Source organism: Macaca thibetana, chromosome 7 (genome assembly GCF_024542745.1).
Source record: "Macaca thibetana thibetana isolate TM-01 chromosome 7, ASM2454274v1, whole genome shotgun sequence".
Lineage (NCBI taxonomy): Eukaryota > Metazoa > Chordata > Mammalia > Primates > Cercopithecidae > Macaca > Macaca thibetana.
The window spans coordinates 38,052,740-38,074,000 of record NC_065584.1 but is presented as its reverse complement, the minus strand read 5'-3'; the positions used below and the strand labels follow the sequence as shown (position 1 = coordinate 38,074,000).

The following is a 21,261-nucleotide window of genomic DNA, read 5'->3' as shown; positions in this document are numbered from 1 at the left end:
GGAGAATCGCATGAACCTGGGAGGCAGAGGTTGGAGTGAGCTGAGATCTCACCACTGCACTCCAGCCTGGGTGACAGAGTGAGACTCCATCTCAAAAAAATTTTTTTTAATTAAAATAAATTAAAAAAAAAAAAAACCTTGACATTGTCAGGTAGGCTATGAGGAGAAAGAAAAGGGTTTTAAGTGGGGGAAAGGACATTATTTGGTTTTTATTTTAAGAACATAACTCTGGCCAGGGCCAAGAGGAGGCAGGAAGCCCAGTTAGCTGGACACGGTGGTCACCCCAGGCAGGAAGGATTGGGGCCAGAGAGGAACAGTGGCAGGAGGAATATGGCACATAGTGATGGGGAGGGCCAGGGAAGGATGGTTTCCTTTTCGGACCTCCTGATTAAGGTGGAGCAGCTTAGCAGGTGACCGGTAAGTTGTGTCAGAGATCTGGACTGGAGCTAGAATTAGGACATCGTGACCATATACCCGGTTCCTAAAGCCAATAGTGTGAGTGAGATCACTCAGGGAGGGCAGGTGGAACAATGAGAGAGGCTGACAGGGCATGGATGGGGCTGCTAAGGGAAAAGGAATGCACGAAGGGGACCAGCAAGGAGTGCAACAAGGACAGACGGCAAAGTGTGGTCTTGTGTGAGCTACCAGTGGGGCGCTGCAGAAGGAGAGTGCGCCCCTCATGTTAAGGGCTGCAGAGGTCCAGGGGGTTTCACCTGGAGTCAAATACCCACTGAAACTGGCAGTTGTGAGTCTTGGGTGACATGGTAAAAACAGCTTAGTATTGCACTGGGGCAGATGCCAAAGTGCAGGAAGCTGAGGTGCAGTGGGAGGTTAGAATTACTGATGCTTTTGACATTTGGGTAGTAGTGTTAAGAACATGAAGGCTTTGGAATTTTACCCTACTTACATACCAACAGGTGAGCCTGCCACCGTTCTGTAGATGCTGGCAGAAGACAGGAGACTCTTGGGTCAGAAACCACCGACTTTGTTACTCATACAGCAGGCAGCATGAGGTCGTGCTTTTGTTGGCTCCCCTTGCTCCACACGTCCCATGGGTCATAGACAGGTGGTGAATTAGGTAGAGATTAGTAAACCCTAAACTTTTCAACAGGGCTATTAGCAAACCTGCTCAATCATTGTCCCAGTGACAGCATTATCTTTATTATTCTGGACTGCAAACAAATCTCCCTTCTTTGCTGGAGGGATATTCTATCTCTATCATCCTTGAAAAATAGTCCAGCTGGGCATGGTGGCTCATACCTGCAGTCTAGTACTTTGGGAGGCCAAGGTGGGAGGATTGGCTGAGCCCAAGAGTTTGAGACCAGCCTGGGCAACGTAGAGAGACCTCGTCTTTACAAAAATTAATAAAATTAGCCAGGCATGGTGGTGCACATCTGTAGTCCCAGCTACTCTAGAGGCTGAGGTAGGAGGATTGCTTGAGCCTGGGTGGTGGAGGCTGCAGTGAACTGTGATTGCACCACTGCACTCCAGCCTCTCACTCTAGGGAACAGAGTGAGACTCTGTCAAGAAAGGAAGGATGGCTGGGTGACTCATGGCAGTGACTCATGTCTGTAATCTCAGCACTTTGGGAGGCCGAGTTGGATGGATTGCTTGAGCTCAGGAGTTCAAGACCAGCCTGGCTAACATGGTGAAACTCCGTCTCTACTTAATATACAAAAATGTGCTGGGCATGGTGGCAGACACCTGTAACCCCACCTACTTGGGAGGCTGAGGCAGGAAAATTGCTTCAACCTGGGAGGTGGAGGTTGTAGTGAGCTGAGATTGCGCCACTGAACTCCAGCCTGAGTGACAGAGTAAGACTCTGTCTCAAAAAAAAGAAAAAGGAAGGAAGAAAATAGTCCTCTTTATAAGACATTTAGAAATTGGCCGGGCACGGAGGCTCACGCCTGTAATCCCAGCACTTTGGGAGGCCAAGGCGGGTGGATCATTTGAAGTCAGGAGTTTGAGACCAGCCTGGCCAACATAGTGAAACCCCATCTCTGCTAAAAATACAAAAATCGGCTGAGTGTGGTGGTACACACCTGTAATCCCAGCTACTTGGGAGGCTAAGGCAGGAGAATTGCTTGAACCTAGGAGGCGGAGGTTGCAGTGAGCTGAGATGGTGCCACTGCACTAAGCCTGGATGACAGAGTGAGACTCCCTTTCGGAAAAAAAAAAAAAAAAAAAGGATGTAGAAATGACATGAAAAATTGCTCTCAACAGAGAAAACAAGCAGTTGGTCACAAAGCTAGTAAGAGGTGGGGCTGGGATTTGGACCTGGCTCTGTCTGATTCTGAAGTGGATCACATGCATTGTATTAATATTTCCACACCAAACTGAGTGTCTGCAGACATGCAGATTCAGATGGAGATGAATAGGGTGGGCAAGTTGGCCTCTCCAAACCTCATTTTCCCCCTCTTTGCATAGAATCTTATTAAATTGCCTCCCTCAATGGTTAATCATGGCTGTGGAAAAACTATGTACATGTTAACTTTATCCTTCAGTTTTCACATTTGTTAAATAGGGACAATAATGCCTACCTACCAAGAGTATTATCAGAACTGGAACAGCTATATGCAAAGTACCTAGACCAGCACATTGTCAGTAAGCAGTGATACAACGGTTACCCTTTCTCTCTCTCTCTCTCTCTCTTTCTCTTTCTTTCTTTTTCTTTTTCTTTCTTTCTCTTTCTTTCTTTCTTTCTCTTCTTCTCTTTCTTTTTCTTTCTTTCCTTCCTTCCTTTCTGTTCTTTCTTTCTTTCTCTTTCCTTCCTTCCTTCTTTCTCTTCCTTTCCTTTCCTTTCCTTTCCTTTCCTTTCCTTTCCTTTCCTTTCCTTTCCTTTCCTTCCTTCTTTCCTTCCTTCCTTTTTCTTTTTTTTTGAGATGGAGTCTCACTCTGTCATCCAGGCTGGAGTACAGTGGTGCGATCTTGGCTCGCTGCGACCTCCACTTCCTGGGTTCGGGCACTTCTCAGCCTCAGCCTCCTGAGTAGCTGGGACTACAAGCGCACACCACCAAGCCTGGCTAAATTTTGTATTTTTGGTAGAGATGGGGTTTCACCATGTTGGCCAGGATGGTCTCGATCTCCTGACTTCGTGATCCATGCGCCTCAGCCTCCCAAAGTGCTGAGATTACAGGTATGAGCCACTGCGCCCGGCTGGTTACCATTTATTTTGATAAACCTTATCTTACAGACATGGTGAGAATCAACATCTGCAGTATTTGTAAGTTCTTAAGGGGAAGCCCAACAAATGTTCTACCTCTGATTAAGGAATGATTCTTCATCTGGGAAGGTTATGCAAGGAGAGGGCAGGGGAAGGGGGCCTTGAAATAGGACACCGACCTATCCAGCCACTTTGCTGGAACTGACTTGGCAGTCAATGCGGTGCCATCGAATTGTCAGGTATCTCCCACTTCTCATCTTTAAGTGCCTTGGACATTTCAGGTAATGGATTTCACTTCAGGTTGGGAGCTCTAGACTGCCATAGTTTAAGAGTGTTAATTCAATTTTATTATAGTCCCCAGTAAAGAGAGCAGCCCAATTTGGGAACACTCACCTGCTTCTTATGAATAGGGATAGCGGACATGATGGTAAAAAATGTGGGCTTGGGAGGCAAACAGATGGGGCTGGGTGCCGTGGCTGGCACCTGTAATCCCAACACTGTGGGAGTCTGAGGTGAGAGGATCACTTGAGCCCAGAAGTTCGAGGCTGTGGTGAGCTAGGATTGCAACCACTGCACTCTAGCCTGGGTGACAGAGTGAGATCCTGTCTCAATAAAAGAAAAAAAAAAAAGGCAGATGGGTAGTTCTAATTTCAGCTCCTCCAGGCTGTGTGATTTTAGGTGTTTTTTAACCTCTCTGAGCCTCAACTTCCAGTCTTTCAAAAAGGAAGGCACAATATGGACTGTTATTTTGCCTTGCACAGACCCTGACAGATAACAACAATTCGGTATGCCATCGGGTCCTTTAACATTACTAGCTCACTGTTCTAGACAAATACCCATGCGGTGTAGACATCATCTTCTCCATTTAAATTCCTCTTGCACAGCCCCCACCACCCACTTCAGCTCGGTATACTCACGCTCATCCATTCGCCTTCCTCTCAGTAGAGTCGAATTTGCAGAACAGAGGTTTTTTTCACTCTAAAGTTCTACATCAGGAGTTGATAAACTATGATCTGTGGGCCAGATCCACTGCTTGGTTTTTGTAAATCAAGTTTTACTGGAACACAGTCATGCTTAGTTGTTTGTATCGTATCTGTACTGCTTTTGCACCACAATGGCTGACTTGAGTAGTTTGGACAGACACTGTCTGACTCAACAAAGCTGGAAGTATTTACTGTCAGGCTCTGTACAGAAATACTTTGCCAACCCCTGTCCTAATGACTGATAACAGCTTGGGCCAGTTATCAATGTATTGCCTCATAGCTCCAAATTCTCCCTCCAGTACCTGCTCTGGGGTGATGTCCTGTAAGCGTTTTCTGCCTGAGAGTGAGCCCAATATGAAGGCTTGCCAGTAGGAGGAACCAGGGTGATGTTGCAGGAGGAAGGGGGCTGCTCCTCCCGATCCTGCGTGTGGTGCTATTTGCTTTTTCTTGCCCCTGCTGCGTGGTTAGTGGCAGTACAGCTGTGTGGGAACGTCTGTGGTACTCTGCTCCAGTTGCATTTCCAGAACAGCCCCTTGGTGACCTTGTAGCCCTGGCCCAGGCCTGGTGACCACCTTCCAGTGCCTTCCTGAGGTGGACACCAGGTGTTCCAGGCCTCATACCCATAGTGGCGCTCTGGCTCCCTCCCACCAGCCTCAGCTCACCTATAGTTTCCTGCTTGCCCAACAGCATTGGAGTGGCTCTGCCCTGGGCAGACTTCTGTGCCACCCAATGGGCTGTAACAATACTTCCTCTAAGGAGGTCTGAACTCCAATCCTTTTTTGTTGTTGTTGTTGTTGTTGTTTGTTTTGTTTTTTGGAGAGACAAGATCTTGAATTCCTGGCCTCTAGTGATCCTCCTGCCTCAGTCTTCCAAAATGCTGGGATTGCTGGCATGAGCCACTGCACCCAGCTCCCCAGTCTTGAGGAGGGAACTCTCCTTCCAAGTTGTCCTTCCTTGAATATTCTCCTTCAGCCTTGGGGAACCGTTAGAGTTCTCTTTATATCTTCACATTTACTCTTTTTTCATAGCTTCATACCTCTTTGTGTTAGGCTTCTCTGTGTAAATTGCTATCTGGTTTCTGTATCTTGATTGGACCCAGAACTACATACAGCTTAATGTGTAACCATTCCTAATTTCTGAGACTAAAGCCTTAAGAAGAAATTTAGGACACAAACCAGCAGGTAAAATGTAATAGTTGTTAAAAGTAAAGTGTTTTGGCCGGGCGCGGTGGCTCAAGCCTGTAATCCCAGCACTTTGGGAGGCCGAGACGGGCAGATCAGGAGGTCACGAGATCGAGACCATCCTGGCTAACACGGTGAAACCCCGTCTCTACTAAAAAATACAAAAAACTAGCTGGGCGAGGTGGCGGGCGCCTGTAGTCCCAGCTACTCGGGAGGCTGAGGCAGGAGAATGGCGGGAACCCGGGAAGCGGAGCTTGCAGTGAGCTGAGATCCGGCCACAGCACTCCAGCCTGGGCGACAGAGCGAGACTCTGTCTCAAAAAAAAAAAAAAAAAAAAAAGTAAAGTGTTTTATTTCATACTTTAATGAAGTAATATATGTTCATCAAAGGAGGAAATTACAAAGTACAGGAAAAGGAAGGAGAAAAAATCACGTGTAGAAAAATCATTGCTGAAAGAACACCACTGTTACATCTTGGTGTGTAGGTGGCAAGGACTTGCAAGCTGCAGGAGTACAGGTTCTTGTCTGTTTCTGCTCTCAATTGCTTAGGGTCCAGTACGTGGTAGTCCTCCTGCTGGATGCATCGAGAGGGAACAAGATCCAAGTAGTGCTACTTTGCCCACTGTGTGTACCATAAAACTACCTAAAGTACCCTGAGCCATTAAGCTGCTTTGGTGAATCTTCAGAGTTAGGCTTCTTAAGCAGGTGATGCTCATGTTTAAGAACTGTGTCGTGGGACAGGAGAGGCCCAGCCTGCCCTTAACTGTGGGGCTGCATCGGTGAGGAGATCTAGAGGGAGCCTTACGATTAATCCAATGAGCTTTTCTCTCACTCTGTGAAGGGCTACACCTCGTTCCATCCACCAGCCTTTTGTATGATACTGCAGAAGCATCCTCCTTCCTGAGTATGACCAGGCACCAGGGGTGCTGCCCCACAGGCATCTCCTCTGTGAAATGCTTGTGCTTGAAAGAACGGGCCGGTGCTCAGGAGCCAGGCTTGTTTCCAGTCTCTGCCTCTCCTGCTGGGCCGTCCGCCTCTGGCATAAGCCACTTCTCTGCTCAGTCCCTTTAGGCCTCTTCCATTTCAGAGAGGCTAAACTGGCGTTACAGCCACTGTTCCCACTGGCCTCTCCCCATGCCCCTGCCTGCCAACATGCATGTATGCACGCGTGCACACACACACGTGCACACATGCGTGCTGATGTATTTCTTTCCTTTTTAAATTTTAACTTAATTTTAATTTAATTTTATTTTTTGAGACAGAGTCTTGCTCTATTGCCCAGACTGGAGTGCAGTGGCACGATCATGGCTCACTGTGTCCTTGACCCCCCATGGCTCAAGTGATCCTCCCACCTCAGTCTCCCAGTAGCTGGGACTAAAGGCATGCACCACCATGCCCACCTACTTTTTAAATTTTTTGTAGAGATGAGGTCTCACTATGCTGTCCAGGCTGGTCTCAAACTGCCAGGCTCAAGCAATCCTCCCCACTTGGCCTCCCAAAGTGTTGGGATTATAGGCATGAGCATTGTACCTAGCCCCCCCCTCCTTTTTCTTCTTAATGGACAATTCTAATTTAAACCATTATGCACCATTGCCTTCCATGATGCCTTAGACCGGTCATCCCAATGTATATATTTAGACATTCAGAGATGAGTCATCTTCTACTTCTGGAATATGCGTGATCACAGGCAGAATATGTGTCCTTTGGGGATCAGGAATTTACCTTTGTGTATGTGTGCTGGGGATCAGGAATTTACCATCAGGCTCCTTTCAAATTTACTTTTTACTTTTTTTTTTTAATAGATGAATTCTTGCTATGTTGCCCAGGCTGGCCTCAAACTCCTGGAATCTAGCAATCCTCCCACCTTAGCCTCCCAAGCAGCTGGGATAACAGGAATGAACCACCATGCCCAGCCATCAGGCTCCTTTTTACCAATCTAAATGTGTCAGTCAACCACACAACAACAACAACAAATGCATCAAAAAGTTATTGTTAAAATGCACCAAGCTTAGCTAGGATATCTGGGAATACTGAGAAGGGGAAGACAGGGCCCCTTACCCTGAGTGCCAGTTGGAGCAATAAGACCCAAACACTCAAGAAGTTAAATAATAAGAGTTAAATCCATTGCAACAGCTGATAACATAAGACAGTGGTCACAGGCAGAATGTGATGAATGCATTTCTAAGGAGCTATACAGCACTAGGCGAGTCCCTCAACCTTGCTGAGTCTGATTTCCTTTCTTGATTGTATTAGTTTGCTAGGGCTGCTGTAACAAAATGCCCCAGACTAGGTGACTGAAGCAATGAAAATGTATTTTCTCACAGTTCTGGAGGCCAGAAGTCCAAGATGATGATGTCAGCAGCTTGGTTTCTTCTGGTGCCTCTCTCCATGGCTTGCAGATGGCCGCCTTCTCACTATGTCTTCACATTTGTCCCTCTGTTTCCTGTGTCTGAATTTCTTCTTATAAGGATAGTAGTCACATTGGATTAGGGCCCACCCTAATGACTCCACTTTAACTTAATTACTTTTTATGTTTTAGAGATGGTATTGCTATGTTGATCAGGCCAGTCTCCAACTCCTGGACGCAAGCCATCCTCCCTTGGTCTCCCAAAGTGCCGGGGTTAGAGGCATAAGCCACCACATCCAGCCTTAATTACTTCTTTAAAGGGATGATATGGTTTGGATCTGTGTCCCTGCCCAAATCTCATGTCAATTGTAATCCCCAGTGTTGGAAATGAGGCCGAGTGGGAGGTGATTGGATCATGGGGATGGTCTTTCATGAATGTTTTGCATCATTCTCTTGGTGCTATTTCTCGTGATAGTGAGTAAGTGAGTGACCATGAGAGCTGGTTGTTTCAAAATGTGTAGCACCTCCCTGCTCTGTCTCTTCTGCCTGCTCCAGCCATGTAAGATGTGCCTGCTTCCCCTTTGCCTTCCACCATGATTATAAGTTTCCTGAGGCCTCCCCAGAAGCCAAGGAGATGCCAGCATCATGCTTCCTGTACAGCCTGTGGAACCATAAATACAGAACTTCCATAAATACAAAAAAATTAGCTGGGCATAGTGGCAGGTGCCTGTAATCCCAGCTACTCAGGGGGCTGAGGCAGGAAAATCTCTTGAACCTGGGAGGCGAAGGTTGCGGTGAGCCGAGATCGCACCACTGTACTCCAGTCGGAGTGACAGAGTGAGACTCTCTCTCAAAATAAATAAATAAATAAATAAATAATCACACATGTGCTGGGAAGCAGAGGGACTGCTAGGAGACCCTCTGATCAGGCAAGAGATGGGCATGACCTGAACTAAGGCAGCAGCAGCGAGGATAGAGAGCATAGGGAAAATAATGTGAATTTATGAGAGAGAATCAATAAAATTGGTGAGTGATTAGGTGTGGTATCAAAACTCCTGGGTGAGACGGGCACAGTGGCTCATGCCTGTAATCCCAGCACTTTGGGAGGCTGAGGTGGGCGGATCACTTGAGGCCAGGAGTTTGAGACCAGCCTGGCCAACACGGCGAAACCCTGTCTCTACTAAAAATATAAAAAATTAGCCGAGTGTGGTGGCTGGTGCCTGCAACTCCACCTACTTGGGAGACTGAGGCAGGAGAATTGCTTGAACCCGGGAGGTGGAGGTTGTAGTGAGCCAAGATGGTGCCACTGCACTCCAACCTGGACAACAGAGTGAGACTCCATCTCAAACAAAGACAAAAACAAAAACAAAGTCGCCTGGGTGTCTGGTTTGGTCAACTGGATAGGTGTGGGGAGGACAGGTTGTACTGTTTGCTAAGTTGTGAAGTGGAGGAGGAAGAGAAGCAAAGATGATGAGATCCACTTTCAACCTGTTGAATAGCCGTATCTATCAGGTGTCTAACCTAGTGGTTAATAGCATGAGTTTCAGAGTCCACAAACCTGAAGTCAAATTCCAGCTTATCAGGTCCTGGCTGTGTGATCCTGGGAATTACTCAAACTTTCTGAACTGACATTTGTTCACTATAAAATGGGTATAGTAATATCTCCCTTATAAAGTTGTTGCTGAGAATTAAAGGAGATTAAATATGTTCAGCACATAGCACAGCGTACCCATGCATCTGGAACGTAGTATTAATGCAGTAAGTGGAAAGTCATTATTATCATCACTACATTTAGATGAAATGATGAGCAAATCCAAGCTTTCTTTTGGTTGCTTTCCTGTGTGTTTATAGATCATGTCTCTAACTTGGATTTCAGTTCCTCTGCTCCATTTGGAAACACTGCCTTCTACTTTTTATTGCCATTTGTTCCTGGAGATCGGAGTTTTTCCCTGATGCTCAGCTCTTTGATAGGGTCGACTAGAAGGCAGGATTGTTTTGTTTACTGGAGGCAAATTTTGAGAAGGGAACTCAATGCGCGCTCCACACTTTTACCACCAGGTGGCGTCCCTCCTCTGGTCATCTCCATGTAGCTCTGGTTTGAGAGAATCAACAAAATCAGTGTGTGATTAGGTGTGATATCAAAACTCCTGGGTGAGACGGGCGTGGTGGCTCATGCCTGTAATCCCAGCACTTTGGGAGGCCAAGGTGAGCAGATCATCTGAGGTCAGGAGTTCGAGACCAGCCTGGCCAACATGGCAAAACCCCGCCTCCTAACACCACAAAAAAAGTAGCCAAATGTAGTGGTGTGCGCCTGTAATCCCAGCTACTGGGGAGGCTGAGGCAGAATTGCTTGAACCCGGGAGGCGGAGGTTGCAGTGAGCCGAGATTGCGCCCCTGCACTCCAGCCTGGGCGACAGAGCAAGACTCCGTCTCAAAAAACAAGGAAACAAAATACATCGATAAAAAAGAACTTCAAACATAAAAAAGGAATAAATAATAACCCCCTACAACCCCAAACTTACTGAATTGTAATGTTTTATTTTCTTATCCAGTTCACCTACTAGACAGTGACTTCCGTGAAGAGAGAACCTCTATTTTACGACATTTCCTCCCCAGCCTCTGTGTCTGACATAGATATTCAGTAACAGTTTGATGAATAAATGGAAGTACACTCAGTCCCCCTTCTCTGTTCATACTCTTCTGCTTTCCTCCTTTTCTGGGAGATTCTCCTCATCTACGCCTTCAGTTTTTGAGAGGCAAGCAGGGAGTCAGCCATGGGCACTCCCCGACACTGAGAACTAGTGATGTCTCGCCATGACACCCTCTGCCACCAAAGCTTGGTGTACTACAAACAGCACGGGCTTGGAACCACATACATGTATCCAAACTTCAGCTCTTTCTTTTTTATTCTTATTTATTTATTTGAGACAGAATCTCACTCACTCCGTTGCCTAGGCTGGAGTGCAGTGGTGGCATCTCAGCTCACTGCAACCTCTGCCTCCTAGGTTCAAGCAATTCTTCTGCTTCAGCCTCCAGAGTAGCTAGGACTACAGGCATGCACCACCATGACAGGCTAAGTTTTGTATTTTTAGTAGAGGCTGGGTTTCACCATGTTGGCCAGACTGGTCTCGAACTCCTGACCTCAAGTAATTATCCTGCCTCAGCCTCCTAAAGTGCTGGGATGACAGGCATAAGCCACCGTGCCTGGCCTTTCTTTTTTTAAAAAATGAACATGGCAAATTATTCATTGTCTCTGAGCCTCAGTTGTATTATCTGTAAAAATAAGAATTATAATTGCTTTGCAGAATGATTGTGAGAATCAAATAAGATACCCAACTGCTTGGCATAGTAGGTGAGCATTAAATGTTTATTTCCTTTCCTGTAGGTTTTATGTTGATTCTGGGAAAATGACTTCATCCTTGGGGAGGAATGGCTGTTATTCATTATGCAGCTGGAACAATGACAATATGGATCTTTGGGAAACACCCGCTTTCCCTGCCCCAGCATGGGAAATGGAATGTCAGCCTCCCCCACTTACCCAAGTCCTCTGTGTCCAACTAGGCCAGGGAAAAATGAGAAGGGGCTGCAGTGCCTCTGCACTGTGTCCTCCCAGTTTTATTTGTCCATTCTTCCATTCATGTATTCATTCATACAACACTCCACATTGCTGAGTGCCTACTGTGTGCAGGCCCAGGGCTGGGTGCTCGGACTCAGTGGTTAACAGACAGACTTGGCCACTGTCATCACAGAGAGTTTGTGAATGGAGGTGAGATACCCGCACAGCTTGCGACAGCCTTAACTGTAACTGTGGTAAGGGCTATGGATAAAAAGTGCAGGCTCTGGGAGGGAATGACATGGGGATCTTACTTGTTCTGAGGCCTGGAGGGCTTCCCTGAGGAACTGGTGCTGAAACTGAGATATGAAGGACACATGGGAGTCAGCCAGGCAAAGTGGGTGGGGAGAAGAGAACGCCTTCCATCCCTGCACTCCCTATTTACCCCCTATCCCCATCAACTTGTGGGGTGCCCCATGTGGGTGCCCATCCCAGCGCTCCCTGCCACAAAGTTCTACCTGGGCCTCACCCCCAAAACCTCCTAGCTCAGCCCCTCCCGCCCCCTTCTTAAATGGCTGTGGGAACTAGAGTCTCCTTCTCAAATAAGTTGTCCTAAGATGACAGCAGAAAAACGCATCCCCTTCACAGAGCACTTGCCTTCTACTCAAGGACGCATACAGATGAAGTCTCTTTAAAGAACAGAATCTAAAAACGGAGATCTCAGGCACTTTCTGGCCGGAGTTTTGGGGAATCTGGCCAGTGTTTTGCTGACTCTACCCTGAGCACAATCTCCTGCCACATGGGTCCATCTTTCTTCTCTCCCTACGTCACTGCACTCCTCAGCCTCCCCACCAGAGCAAACAGGCAACACCCTGAGTCTGTCCTTCCTGCTTTGGCACAGACAGAGGCCAGGGTCCAGAGCAGCCCAGGGCACCAGGTGAAGGTACACAAGTGTTCCATCGCTGGGCAAGAGGACCCAGCCCAAGCAAGGGAAAAAGATGAACTTGACGTCAGCCCTGGGCGAGGCCGGCCAAAGGTCGGTCTGTGAGCCTCAAAAGGAAAAGAAGGAATCATGATGAATGGAGTCAGGCTGCTTTCATTTTCTTTTCTTGAGCAGGCTGCAGAGCCGGGCAGTGCTGGCAACAAGAAGCAAGCCCCTGTAGACCCTCTGCGGATGGGATGGGGACGCATACATCCGATCAGACTATAGCCAGATGGTGGCATCTCTAGTGGCAGTGTTGTCCTGAGTGCTGTGCCATTGAAGGGATATTGATAACTTGGATGTAGATAGAGTGATCAAAGATGACTCTAATCTGGGCAGACAGATAATGAAAATCATCATAGTTAGCATTTATATGTCTGGCCCATTTCACTTTGCCACACACTTTTGCGTTGTATTTAATTCTCATGATGACTCTAAGAAGTGGGAGGGATGTCCCTAGGTGACAGATGAGGAAACAGAGACTTGGCAGGGTAAGCAACATGCCCAACGTCACATAGCTAATATGTGGTGAGTTGGGCTTGGAAAACCGTCTGAGAGTCTCACCAGCACTGACAAACTCCACTCCTCTATCCATCGTCCATCCATCCATTCAACAAAGATTTATTGAACTCCTTCCAAGTGTTGGGCGACATGTGAGGTAAGGCAGACAAAGTCCTGCTGTCATGGAGCTTATATCCTTGGAAGGAGACTGAGAATAAAGAAGTAAACCAATTTTTAAAAATTTCACAGAAGTGCTATAAAAAATAAAGTCGTGGCCAGGTGTGGTGGCTCACACCTGTAATCCCAGCATGCTGGGAGGCTGAAGTGAGAGGATTCCTTGAGCCCAGGAGTTCAAGATCGGCCTGGGCAATGTAGTGAGACCCCAATTATACAAAAAAAAAAAAAAATTAGCTGGGCATGGTGGCATGCGCCTGTAGTACCAGCTACTCAGGAGGCTGAGATGAAAGGATCGCTTGAGCCCATGAGGTTGATAGATAGATAGATAGATAAATAAATAAATAAATAAATAAATAAATAAAAATAAAAATAAAGTGAGGCAATAGGATAGGGCCACTTTACACTGAGTGACTGGGGAAGATGTCTCTTCAGAAGTGACATCTGTGGCAAAAAGGAGCCAGGTGGGGAGTGTCTGGGGAAGGCCCGTAGGCAGGGGTAGGTTTGGCATCTTTGAGAAACAGCATCAACTTGAATGGATTAAGTGATCTGTGCTTCTAGGCTGAGTTTCAAGAAATTGATTAGGATCAATATCAGGTCTTGTGCTTGGGCCCAGGGTACTGTGGACTTGCTTAGACTGGGTCTGAGTGAGAGAGGCTGGAGTCTCAGTTGGTCTGGTAAAGTTCACATGATCTTGAGTTGCACTGCGCTGATAAAGTAGTGTCTGGGGTGGAGAAGGGGATGGACTCTCTCCTCTGTGTGCTGGTCAGACCCACCGGGAGATCTGCATGCTCCCAGGCTGCACATGGACAAATTAGACTGTCTCGCCTGGAGAACTGCCACCAGGACGGTGAGCAGGATGGGGCGGGAAAACCACTTACTCCTGGCAGAGATCTGGGGAGGCACAAGCACCGCCTCCAGAAAAATCTAGGGTCCGTGGGAAGGAGTTACAAGGAATGAGATTTCTTTTACTTCTTTCTTTTTTATTCATTGATAAAAGAGATATGTGCAATATCTAAAGTAGAAATAAGTATTAGAAAAAGGAAAAGGAATCATTTAAATCCCATATCTACTATAGGCAGTCATTGATGACATCTGGCATAATTTGTTTTCTAGGCTTAAGAAAATATACTGGGGCCAGGTGTGGTGGCTCATGCCTGTAATCCCAGCACTTTGGGAGGCTGAGACTCTGTAAGAAAGAAAGATGGGGCGGGGGAAGGAAGGAAGGAAGGGAGGGAGGGAGGGAAGGAAGGAAAGAAGGAAGGAAGGAAGGAAGGAAAGGAAGGAAGGAAGGAAGGAAGGAAGGAGGGGAGGGAAGAAAACATATTGAAATCATACTGTGCATATGCATGATTTTATTGATGTGTCTGTGCTTATATAGATAGATGTTTAGCGAGGCAGTGGAGGAGGGGGGCTAGAGGCGGACTCTGGGTGCTTGGCCTGGGCTTGGATCCCAGCTCTGCCTTTTATTACCTGTATGGCTCTAAGCAAGGGATTCCACCTCCCATCCCTCAGTCTCATCTGAAAAAGGAGCGTAATATTAGTGTCTACCACAGAGAGTTATTTGAGGAATAAATGAGCCAATAGTAGTTATAAACACTAAAAACAGTGCTTGCACAAACCTAAGTTACATATTTAATACGTAATACCATCCTTCTTTTAACACAATAAGCATTTTACATGACGTCAAGAACTGTACATAAACATCTTTCCATTGTCTGAATAAAATCCCTTCATGTATTTTCCCATAGCTTATTGAGACATCCCCCAATGTGAGATATTGTGTATTTCTCATGTTTCACTCCTTACGAGTGGTGCAGTTTTGATTGGTTCATTTGGATAGAGTCACAGAAGTAAAATTACTGGGTTAAAGAATGTGGACTTTGTTCTGTGTTTTTTTCTTTTTCTTCTTTTCCTTTTTTTTTTTTTGAGATGGAGTTTTGCTCTTGTGGCCCAGGCTGGAGTGCAATGGCACGGTCTCGGCTCACTGCAACCTCCGCCTCCCAGGTTCAAGTAATTCTCCTGCCTCAGCCACCTGAGTAGTTGGGACTACAGGTGCATGCCACCACGCCCATCCAATTTTTGTGGGGTTTTTTTAGTAGAGACGGGGTTTCACCATGTTGACCAGGATGGTCAGGATGGTCTCTGTCTCTTGACCTCGTGATCCACCCGCCTTGGTCTCCCAAAGTGCTGGGATTACAGGTGTGAGCCACTGCGCCTGCTGCCCCCACCAACTTTTTTTTTTTTATATTTTAAAAAAAGTTTATTTTTGGATAGAGAAACCATACAAATGGTAAAACATTCAAACAATACAAAAGGATATACAGTAGGAAGGAAGTCTTCCAGTGACTCCTGTTTCCCAGTTTCCCAACTTAGTGGCACCAAAATCAGGTTCTTGTTTATGCTTCAAACGATAATTAGTACAAACAGCAGATATATGTATGTATAACCCTCATAAAAAATGATATTCGGATGGGCATGGTGGCTCACACCTGTAATCCCAGCACTTTGGGAGGCTGAGGCAGGTGGATCACCTGAGGTCAGGAGTTCAAGACCAGCCTGGCCAACATGGTGAAACCCCATATCTACTAAAAATACAAAAATTAGCCGGGCATGATGGCACACGCCTGTAATCCCAGATACTCGGGAGTCTGAGGCAGCAGAATTGCTTGAACCTGAGAGGTGGAGGTTGCAGTGAGCCGAGATCACACCACTGCACTTCAGCCTGGGCGACAGATCGAGACTCTGTCTAAAAAAAAAAAAAAAAAAAAAAAATAGCTGCTTTGCCTTGTTAAGGACAGACAATAATTTAACTGGGGATTTTAAAGATGTTTGATGCCTATCAATAATTCATTTAGCAGAGGTGAGCACTGGTTTATACCTACCCTCTTTTAGCCCCAGATAATTAGTGGAATCAGGATTGAAATCCAGGTCAGCTCATAGAGGTACAAAGACTAGTTAACAATGGTTGTCCCTGGGGAGGGGACCAGTTGCTGGAGAATACCTTCCTCACACCTCCCAGAGAAGATCTGACTGAAAATGAGCTGCCTCACTCACCATAAAGCCCTCTGTTTTAAAAATGTTCAGATGTCAGCCAGATAACTGTATTCTCTACAGCAGGTTCTTGTAAACATGTGAGGCATACGGCAGTGCCGAGTGGAGGGAACTATGGCAGGCTGCAAACAAGCATGGTTTTCTTAGACATTCACACTCAAACACAGTTACAGACGGTGCTGGGCCAACAGCCAGTTAAGACCTCAAGATAGCAAAGAGATAATCTGAAGAACACACACTTTACATGCAAGTGGCTGTCTTTCTGGGTGGATGGGCATGGCCCCCACTGAACCCCAGATATCTTTTCCAAGGTCTGATCCTTGCAAATCCTCTCATGTGGAATGGAGAGGAAGTAGTGCCTTACCAAAGTGACAATGGGATGGGAGGACCACTCACTGGCATTGAGGCCCCTCTTATGGGAACAGAGGATCCTATCCAGGGCTGGCATCAGGTGCGTAGACCATTTTTCCATCCAGCAATGCCAGTTTCAGGGAGAGAAAAATGAGGCTTCTAGGGTGCAGATGCAAGAGCCTGGGAGGTGCTCTTGTCCCCTAGGGAAGCTGCAGAAGGCGACCAGTCAGAGGCAATGGGTTTTCACTGAATCTTGTTCCTGGACCCAGTGAAAGAATCAGTCCTGTACAGGTTGGGGTGGGTTGGGGGTGGGTGTTACTGAGACTTGTGGCTCCAAGGGGCTCTAGGGAGAACTGGACATCAGGAAGGCTAGAGTCAGACCATGTGTGTTGGGGGGGAGTCTGAGAGATCCAAGGATGGATTCCCAAACTGAATATTCAGTGCCTCTAGAAAGGCTATAGATGGGCCTGCTGGAAGAGGGCAGGAGGGTTTTTGGGGTCTGGGACAAGATAGAAGGGTCTGGAGGACTTGCTGCAGGGTTCTGAGGCTAGGGTGACCCATGGGGAACTTGGGTCCTTGAGTTTGTTAAATCTGGGGGGTCTGGGAGTCATTGGATTTTTTATTTGTTTGTTTGTTGGTTTTTTGCTATTCTTTTGAGACAGAGTGTCGTTCTTATTGCCCAAGCTGTAGTGTAATGGCATGACCTTGGCTCACTGCAACCTCTGCCTCCCAGGTTCAGGTCGTTTTCCTGCCTCGGCCTTCCAAGTAGCTGGGACTACAGGCGCCCACCACCACACCCGGCTAATTTTGTATTTTTAGTAGAGACAGGGTTTCACCATGTTTGCCAGGCTGGTCTCGAACTCCTGACCTCAGGTGATTCACCCACTTTGGCCTCCCAAATGCGCCTGGCATGGATTGTTAATTATGTGGTTTTCTCTGCAAAATTTCTGTAACCTTGTCAAATTACTTCTTGTTTTTGAGCATCTGTGTTATCACTTGTCACAAAAGCCGTGTCCTCTTCTGAGGCGTATTATACAGCAAGACTTTAGAATAATCTATGAAGCTGAGGCACCCAGAGAGTAGGACTGTAGACATAGTGTCTTTGTTAATATGATCACAAAACATTTAAATGTCTCATAACTAGATGAAAACTAGGTACATTCATAGACATCCCCTAACTCCAAAAGATAAGATGCGTTGATAGACACCCCCCTTAACTCCAAATTCCACAGTATACTCCTAGAACTGATAAATATTTCTGCCTCAGGGTTAGTATCAAAGTTGCATTTTAAATGTGTAAATCACACCTGTTGACTCCTCAGGGCTGTACGGAGCCTTCAGGTGCTGGGCGCAAGGTCTTGAGCCTGAACAAGTGTGTGCAGGCCCTCCTTTCTTCTCTTCTTTGTATACCTCCTCCATTCTCAGCCCTTCCCAGCAACACGAAGATCAAAGCTGCCCCCTACACCATGCAAAGCTATTGCTGGAAAAGCCACATAAACGCTGCAGCTCTTTGCTGACTAGGGCTGGGAGTGGTGCCAGGCCAGAGATCTTAGAAGGGAAACCTTCCAAACGTGGGATTAAGCCTCTGGAGCAGATGTTGCCTGTGGATCGAGAGCATTCAGAGAGCTAGGCAGGCAGCAGGCAAGGACTGAGATTTGGATAGCTCAAAAAAACCGTTGAACAAAGACCCACAGACACTGCGCCAATGGAGAGACCTAGGAAGGGTCAGCGGTCATCAGGGGTTCCTGGAGAGCCCCCGTCAGTCCCCCCAAGAGACTAGAATCACAGTGAGTCATTTCCAAAGTGAAAGAAAGGCACAGAACAAGTGTTCATGTGAACACCTCCCCGACACCTCACCCACGGAGGACTCAGCGGATATTCCTGCCTCTTCCAGCTTCACACTCGGCCTCCCTGTTTTAAAAATGGGAACAACTTCATGCCTGAAGTTTGCAAAGGAGTCAGGATTTGAGAAATTATAGAAATAATGTAGGCACTATATCCGTTAACCACGTTTTTGCACACAAAGCCCAGCCACTCAGAGCTGATCTTACTGCCTTTTGGAATAGGTGATTTGAGGGACCAGAGAGGTATGCCAATTAGAAGCCATTTTCCCTGGGCCTGCCTGAAATTCTGCCACTTCAGTTTGAAGCACTGGGCAGTTGAGTCTGGGCAAACAAGGGGGCAAAAAGGAGAAGCCAGGGGACCTTAACACACATGATGAAAAATACACTTAGCTGACTACACTGATCTACTTAAGAGCAGCTTTAGGGAAAAGACACGTTATCCCACAGAACAGAGAAAAGAGCACTGGAGGCTGGGCGCGGTGGCTCATGCCTGTAATCCCAGCACTTTGGGAGGCCAAGGTGGGCGGATCACCTGAGGTCAGGAGTTCAAGACCAGCTTGGCCAACATGGTGAAACCCAGTCTCTACTAAATACACAAAAATTAGCTGGACACGGTGGTGCGCGCCTGTAGTCTCAGCTACTTGGGAGCTACCTCCAGCTGAGGCTGGAGAATTGCTTGAACCCGGGAGGCGGAGGTTGCAGTGAGCCAAGATCATGCCACTGCACTCCAGCCTGGGTGACACAGTGAGACTCTGTCTCCAAAAAAAAAAAAAAGAGCATTGGATTTGGGTTTGAATCCTGGCTCTGACACTTACTAGCTGGTGACTTTGAACTAGTTACTTGACTTTTCTGAGCCCTCATTTCCTATTGCTAAAGTAAGGCTGATAATCCCTGCCTTATTGGGTAGCTATGAATGTGAAACGCTCTTTTAACTGAGACCTTGCACACACATATAATTTATTAGAAGCGGCCCAAGAGTCATCACTGACAATGCGTGTCTGGGGCTGGGATGTTCCATTAGCTAAGCAAATTCTCTTTGCTGTCATTGTTCATCTCAGCTCAAGACCTGGGCTTGTTCTTGGGCGGTTACTTCAGAGGCTGAGACGACATTCCCTGAAAGCTGTTGAGAGGCTGGAGGCTTGGATTTCACTGAAGCCTTCAAAAGATACTTGCATTTTGAGGCCCGTTCCCCTTTGTCATGTTTTTCCCATTTATTCTTGGCTGATGAGAGAAGGGTTTTCATCTCTCTAGTTCCCCTGAAATAAACTTTTCTCTGAAAGTATTTCTTTTTTTTTTTTTTTTTTTTTGAGACGGAGTCTGGCTCTGTCGCCCAGGCTGGAGTGCAGTGGCGCGATCTCGGCTCACTGCAAGCTCCGCCTCCCGGGTTCACGCCATTCTCCTGCCTCAGCCTCCCGAGTAGCTGGGACTACAGGCGCCCACAACCGCGCCCGGCTAATTTTTTGTATTTTTAGTAGAGACGGGGTTTCACCGTGGTCTCGATCTCCTGACCTTGTGATCCGCCCGCCTCGGCCTCCCAAAGTGCTGGGATTACAGGCGTGAGCCACCACGCCCGGCCTCTCTGAAAGTATTTCTTACCACCAAAGAAGATCTGAGCCTGCCCCCAGACATTCTGCAAAGGTGAGTCGTGCAGGCGCTCTGGAAGACTTGGAAGAGAAGCACAAAGAAGGAAAAAGTTGAAGTTGGAGGGAAGTCAGGAAAAGGAATAGATGTGATAGCGGCACATGGAGAAAATGCAGGAAGTTAAGAGGTGATAGGTAGAAGGCCTTGTAGCTGGTGGGTCGCTCCCTGAATTACTATGAGAAGAAGCAGTCCTTATGAACAGGCTTTTGGCCACAACTGAGCACTCCTGTGCCCTCTGGGATGCCAAGCAGCCAGCCCCACCATGGAGCTGTGCAGAAGGTGCCTCCATGTAGATTCTAAAGTTGTCCTGAGTCTTCTGGCTCCCCTTTCTATCTGCCCTCCTGCTGCCTCTGGGAGGCCAACGCATTCTCATGGTAACTGGTCTCACTAAGCTTCTCAGTAAGCACTGCTCTCACTAAGTATTTTATGGATGTGACAACATTGGAATACTGATAAATTACCCCCCAAATTCTGATAAATTATTTCAAAATATAAATTTCAGTGCATTTAGAGAGCATGATTCTCATGGAACAATTTTTCCAAATTTAATTCTTCATACAAATCAGCGTTGCCACATGCATTTTGCATTGAGATGCATCAGCAATCTCATGCACTGCCCATCACTACGAAGTGCAGAGCCAGCTTGGGCATGCGACCTGTGCAGTTGTACCAGAAGGACCCTGTCTTGGTTTAATCTGCTGCTGTCTCTATCTTGAAATTCTTAATAACTTTATCTCCGAATTTGGGTTTTATAAGTGAAATCCAGTGGGTTGATGCAGGCTGGATGTGAGCAGTGGAGATTAGACACCTGGCGACAGCACACACAGGGCAGGGCAAGCACCAGAAACATGGAACAAAGGGCCAGATGGCCCTGCAAGCACATGCATACCTGAAACAGTCTGGAGCAATGCTGGGCCCCAAGGGGGCCAGAACCTGAGCCCAGACCGGTGGCAGCAACAGTGATGGCATCAGCAACCGTAGGAAAGAGAAGGGGCTACATGAGACATCAGTGCTGGAACCCACCATGGGAAGTCTGCTTGTCTGTCCCTGGCTGTATAAAAAATAACTTGTAGGGCTGGGTGCAGTGGCTCACACCTGTAATCCCAGCACTATGGGAGGCCGAGGCGGGTGGATCACTTGAGGTCAGGAGTTCGAGACCAGCTTGACCAACATGGTGACATCCCATCTCTACTAAAAATACAAAATCAGCTGTACACCTGTAGTCCCAGCTACTTGGGAGGCTAAGGCAGGAGAATTACTTGAACCCAGGAGGTGAAGGTTGCAGTGAGCTGAGATCTTGCCATTGCACTCCAGCCTGGGCAACAAGAGTGAAACTCTGTCTCAAAAATAATAGTAATAATAAATAACTCTTAGGTCTAAGTTCCAGGACAAGAACTGTTGGCTCTCAGGCAGTAAACTTTGTCTGTAGATGATTAGAAAATAAAAGCATGTATATGGACATCGTAATAAAGCATATCAGGCAATTGT

At 46.9% G+C, this 21,261-nt stretch overlaps 1 protein-coding gene across 13 annotated transcripts in view; it reads right to left on the bottom strand.

The window, feature by feature from the left end:
* The window catches only part of ERH (ERH mRNA splicing and mitosis factor), an 892,055-nt gene that overhangs the window by 197,425 nt on the left and 673,369 nt on the right, over positions 1-21,261 (bottom strand). The window contains exon 1 of one of the 13 annotated variants that reach the window (XM_050797426.1): positions 6,861-6,871. The exons of the other annotated variants lie outside the window; for them this stretch is intronic. The gene's annotated coding sequence lies outside the window, so the exon portion shown is untranslated. Of the gene's footprint in view, positions 1-6,860; positions 6,872-21,261 lie in introns of those variants that run through there. 13 annotated transcript variants of the gene reach the window in all.